Raw genomic sequence first — 6,374 nt, forward strand, 5'->3', positions numbered from 1 at the left:
CAGTATTTTGAGATAGATGCTTAAATGATTATCTCCACCTAATTTTTTCCCTTCCTCCTCGGTACTTACATAGATCTCTACCTAAGCTTCAAAGAGCATGCAGACCCTCAAGTTACAAAGATACATATGAACTCTAGTCCCTCCCCAAGGAGAGACTTTGTGCAGGAGGCACAGATTTGAACAACTAAATGCCCTGTATTGAAGGCAGACCCTCATTATCTTTTGCTATTCCAACACAGCCACTTTCTGGTTTTCCTTTTTCCAGCATTTTGCTTTTTAATTTCTCTCCTCACACTCCCAATAGAGTTGTATCAAAATAGAACCTGATAAATCATTTACTGCAGAGAGCAAATAGTCTTTGACTGTTTCGGTGTCACTTAACAATATAAATAATAGCTTTTTATGTGCCATTTAGAGACATTTATAATGCTACACAAACTTACTCCAAGCTGTCTCATTAGCCCTATTTCCCGTAATATGCCCTGCACTTCACACATGCTAAATAACTTATTAATAATGGTAATAATTTTGCCATGAATTTTCTCATTTCCTTCCCTTGCTGTGTCTGCAAGGTACTCCCTCTAACCCCCTCTCTTCCTATCAGAACCTTCTGCTCCTTTTTCATGGTCTAGCTTGCAAGGAGAAGTGTACCAAGATCTCTTTTAGAGTCTTTGGACTTAGCATAGTGTCTTTCACATGGTAGGTGCACAATAATTTGTGATATGTAAATGTTTCTTTCAGCAATGATTTTAATTTATATTTTGTAGTCTGAAAAAAATGTGAGCAACTTAGTTTTAAACTTAATTAAATTTCAGGAGGGGAAGCACGAAAATATAATTTTAAGAAAAATCTGGTAATTGCAGTGCAACTGACATAGAACTGATTCACATCATTCATTTATGATAGTTTTGAGTACATAATGATGTGTTTTAAGGATTTGCCTCTACACTGCCATGCTTGTGGTTTTGTTAATTTATTATTCAGTCCTTACTGCAGCAAACCTTCTTTGTCCCTTGTGTCAGTAATATTTTTGTTAAGGCCACTTGAGAGTCTGTAGATCATGATTTATGATTGCCTTCCTCCTAAAGAAAATAATTTCAAGCATGTTAATTCCACAAATGTTTCCCAGACACCTCTTGTGAACCATATATTATGCCATTAGCTAAAGAGTCAACGATTAGCAAACAGAATGAATTTTTCAGGTAGAGTTTACAGTATGATGGGTAGGCAAACATTGCACAAATAATCACACGTCAATATGTTGTTACGTATTAAGCCAATTACCCAGTATCATGACTACAGAGCATAACAAAGAATATGGTTTATATTCATGAGTAAAAGAAATCTCTGAGTAAATGAAATTTTAGATTAAACTGTGAAAATTGGAATTGGATAAGAAAAGAGAGGGAGGGCAAAAGTTATAGAGAACTCCTCAAGGAATAGCACATATGAAAATACAGAGGCAGAGAACATAGAAACTGGTGCAGCCGAAGTGCAGTGAGCAAGGGAAGGAGTGGGATCGACATCTAGCCACAGACTCTAGCATTCAAGGCCTATCAACTGAATCCTTCAAGGCCTTGTTACTTATAAAGAATTCAGTATTTAGGACAGCAGAAACACCAAGAGTTTTTAATTAGGGGAATTTTGTGATCAAATTTGAATTTTCCACAGGTAATTTTGGCAGTTGTGTTTCTAGGAAAAGCACCCAAAAATCCCTTAGGGACATCAGTGAGGCTATCATCTTACACAAAATGTTGAAAATGTATGGATCTACACACACACACGAAAGTTAGTTTCCTGATTTTTCCAGTAAAAAAGAAAAAAAGTCTTAGATCTAGAACTAGAGAAATACTTCCTTGATTATTCAATGGACAGCTCCAGACTATATCGTTTTCTCCTTCACATAATTTGTTTCATGTCTGTGAAGGTTTTAGACCTTCAATAAATATTTGTTGGAAAAAAAAAAAAAGAGCAGGTGCATCTCAGGGAAGTAACACGCGACCAATGAACAGTTAGAAGTCCGTTGGCGGGGAACGAGGGGAGGGTGGCGGACACGGCTGTGCTGGGGGTGTGGGGATATGAAGTGCTAGGGGTCAGGTTGCTAGGAGTCAAGAGTCAAGTGGAAAATTAAAGAAATTACAATCAAGGAAACACGATGTGAAAAAATTCATTAGTCTTACCAAGCTAGTTACATAACCACATAGAAAGATGGAAGCAAGTTATGGGTTACAAGTGTAAGTATATCTTTTATGTAGCTTTTGATATTAAACTTTGAACTGAAAGGGAAAACAAATTAGCTAGAGACCCTGCCGTTCTTTTTGCCCTTCTCCGTGAACATCTTATACGGCCTCCTTGCTTAAATTACTAGCTGGATATCAGTGACTCCCACGTTTATATTGAGCCCAGAATACTCTGATTTCCAGACACCTCTGTGTAACCCCCTGGGCATCTACAGCTGTGCCCTACGTCTCCTCTCCCTGCATTCCATATCCTGCTAAAAGTGACTGCTGAGCACTTTACTAGATGCTGAGGAGTCAAAATCACATGTATTACAATAAACAGATCAAAATCCTTTATGAGAAGTACTTCCATAGGCAGGCACAGGATTTTATGACCTTGTGGAGAAGGCACCTGACCCAGATGGGGGGCCTGAAATGGGGAGAGCCCCCTCAGGAGATGGTACATAGTGGAACCAACAGAAATGACTGGGCCAAGTACGGGGCTTGATGGGAAGTATGGCCAGGAGAGGGGTGCATCTAAAGACAGAAAAGAGGAGCAGGAGCCACTTTATTCCAAAAACTGTGACAGCTTAAATATGGCCCAAAGGTTGCATTTGTAGGTAGTGACTATACGTGAGGAGTAGAAGGAAGAGCCCCCAAAGGCGTGCCACCTCGAGCAGGTCCTACCACCTCATTAGGGAATGCAGTCACTGAAACATCAATGGGATGGCGATCTGGTTATGTTCATATTTTAGAAAAAAAAATCACCTCAGTGACAGGGTGAGAATGGGTCTGAGGAGACGTTGATTGGAGTCTTCAGAAAAACAAAAAGAAATAGGGGGGCTGTTGTTTAATCCCTGTAGGGAAAAGCAAAAGACAAAGCAAACCAGACCAACCAGAACAAAATATAAGAGAAACAGGGCTGAAGAGATTTGCACAGTTTGGAGAGAAATTAAAGAGTTAGAATCATAAGATGTAGCTTGTTGTAGAGAGCCGGTGAGGGAGGGACGTGACCCCCAGGTTCCCGGCTGGTGCACCAGCGTGAGGAGCACGCCTTTCAACAAATAAGAGAACATAGGAGACAACAGATGGGCGAGCATTATCGTTCCCCCGTCGTTCTCCAGCAACCCTGCACCCAATTATCATTAAATTGTATTAACTTTTCCTCCCATTTTTTGATTCAACAAGTGATTATTTAGTCATATAAATAACATACTTGAGATAATACACTGAGTCCCTAGCCTCACAGAGCTTACAATCAACTGCCCTCCTGAGTATTTTTGCATTTATCTTCTTTCCATTACCTCTATGGCAGCCTCATTTCAGAGTTGGTACATTAACTTATTTTCTCGTCTCCATCTCATCATCCCTTAAATTACCCTTAAAATTGCAGAAAGAATCACATTTTTAAAATCAGTCAGAACTGTTTCCATTATAACCCTAATAATACAGTGTATTGGAATGATTTTCTCACGGGTATTTCTCCACTTCTGGGCTATGAGATTCTTGTAGAAACAGGCTGCATCTCCATTTTCTTGGAATTTCCATCTTCTACCATAATGCACAACAAATGCTCATTACTCTGAATACTTTTTGAATGACTGACTGAATGAATCAATCCATGAGTACCCAGCAGAAATACCCTCTTGTTTCTATCAGAGTCTGAGAGAGACAGGAATTGAGGAAAGATGACTGTATGTTTCCACAAGACCTTACTGCTGTCTTCGCAGTCCAAGATCTAGTCACAAGTTTTGAAAACTCCAGAACTTTTCTTCATCTATATTAGGAGTTGCTGGCTTCCGTAGAACTGTCTTTTTTGAAAGCTGCACCTTTAAACCAGGGCGATGCATCCACACAAATCCAAGTTGCTATTATTATTTACAGATGTTTGAGGCCGTCACTGTGGAGTGGTGCCGTCCGATAGTCTGTGACGACTGAGATGCTCAAGACCGGCACCGTGCAGTAAAGTAACTTCTGGCCACATGGAATTACTGAGCATTGAAATGTGCAACTGATAAACAGAACTTAATTTTATTCATTTTAATTATTTTAAATTTATGTGTAAATAGGAACATGTGGCCAGTGGCTACTTGATGGCACACTGCAACTCTAGAATAAAGAAAGGAAATTTTTCTCCCAGGCTGTTTATTTTTGAATCTTGATGGAATCTAGTAAATAATTACGTATTACTGTCACTTTAGGTTTGGCATATGCAGCCTGTTTGCCTGAATTTGACTGTCAACCATCCTCTTTTATTTGACCTAAGAAACCTGTGTTGGATGTCCTGCACTCCCTCTCCCAGTCTCTGTTGCAGAACCTCTGGTATTAAGCATCGCCTCGTCTGAGGCTCCTTGGGTCTCCATCCCGGCATCCTACCTGCGTCAGCTATGGCTTCTCGAGGTGTAGATTCAGATTATGCTGATTAGCATTATCCAAAAAAATCAGTAGACTTATGTTTTAACCTTAGTGAAAAATTATCTGTATAACTGAAATGCACTATAAATGTATGTTGGTTTATCAAATATTCTCTACCCTTTAAGAAAACTTAACATGCAAAGTCAGCTCTTATTTTCACAACACCAGATACAAAACTTGCTGCTGTTATGAAACTCATAGGTATTGAGTTTTATGACTTTTAGCCACTTGGAGCATCAAGTTACCTTTTTTCCTGAAACTTCCTCGGGAACCCCTGTCAGGGTGCCTGCCTGAGAAAGGAGAGACGGCTCCTCCAGTAGGCCACGCATCACACACACACCCCTTGTAGGGTGATGGAGGCTCGCAGATGGCGACTTTCATCAGGGATTCCCTTTTCCTGGGCTTCAGGTTAGACTGGACTCCTTTCTCTTCACTTTTCTTTCTCCTTCAAGGAGATGCAATTTTCCCATCTTTTTAGTTACAGTCCCAGTCTGCTCCGCCTACCAGAAGGTGTCTTTACTCACAAGTTCTAAGTTCTTAACCTTTTCAATGGCTTTTGTCATGCTTACATACACAAGATTTCTCAACTGTTTTGACTTAATTAACTGATCAAATCAGAGAGCAGTCATTAGATTTAGGTCACCTGACATGTCAAGAAATCTTAAATGATTTAACAAATACTTTTTAAATACTATAGGCAGAAAACTTAACTTCATCTGTGGGGAAACTCTCTTCATGCTCTTTATATTTGGCCTCTCCATTTGTCAATGCCAGGTCAGATGCAATAATGTGACCGCTACTTTGAGTTCTTTTGAGTGTCCAAATTATCTATGAACCGTGCATCTATGTTCAGACATAATTAACACTGATCTGGTCTGGAAATGCTGAAGAATGCTACTATCATGAATATAAAAAGTAAGTGAACCTGTAGTCGATTATATAATTTAAAAGTGAGGTTTTACACTTAGGAAAATAGTAATATTAAGGTTTTATCCCTAGAAATACATTGCAGTGAGCTTCTAGAATTCAATATTTCTGCATAAATGAAGAAATGAAAATAAAATGAATAAAATGTATGAATGTCAATGTATGAGGACTGAGTTTTGGCAATGATTTATCTGCAAATCTGTGGATAAATCAGGAAACATACTAACAAACACCTATAAACCACAGAGCTTGTATGAAAACTGCATAAATATTTTTGAATTCTACATTTCTAAGGAATACAATAACTGAAATTCACACCTTATGAAGCCAAAACTTTTTATTTGACTAGCATGAGAAAAAAAATCCCCTGATATTTGTTTAAAAAACAAATAGAAAATAGGCTTTAGTTTGAACTCCAATATATTAGCAGTAGAATATGGCTGTGGTTGAGAATAGTTTTAATATTTGGACTCAACAAGAAATGTTTAAGTCAAATTTAAAAAGCATGCCTTATATTTTGTAAGTACTCCAAATTCCAGTACAGGTACTTCAAGAGCTTCACTTTGACATACAATGAATTTTAATCTACATATAAAATCACTTCTTTGCTAACCTTTAAAAGGTAATATAATGCAAAATGAGAATGGATTTCAGATTCTAATGATCGTGAGTTGTTTGACTTAGTTGTATGAATCTGACCAAGTCACATAACCTCAGGTTTCTCACATACAGTGTATCAAGTTAGCTGTAATTATGTTTCTTATCTAGCACAAGGCTTTCAGATCTTTGGGGGGTGGAGGTAAGTGGACAGTT

This window comes from Manis pentadactyla, chromosome 12 (genome assembly GCF_030020395.1).
Source record: "Manis pentadactyla isolate mManPen7 chromosome 12, mManPen7.hap1, whole genome shotgun sequence".
Classification (NCBI taxonomy): domain Eukaryota; kingdom Metazoa; phylum Chordata; class Mammalia; order Pholidota; family Manidae; genus Manis; species Manis pentadactyla.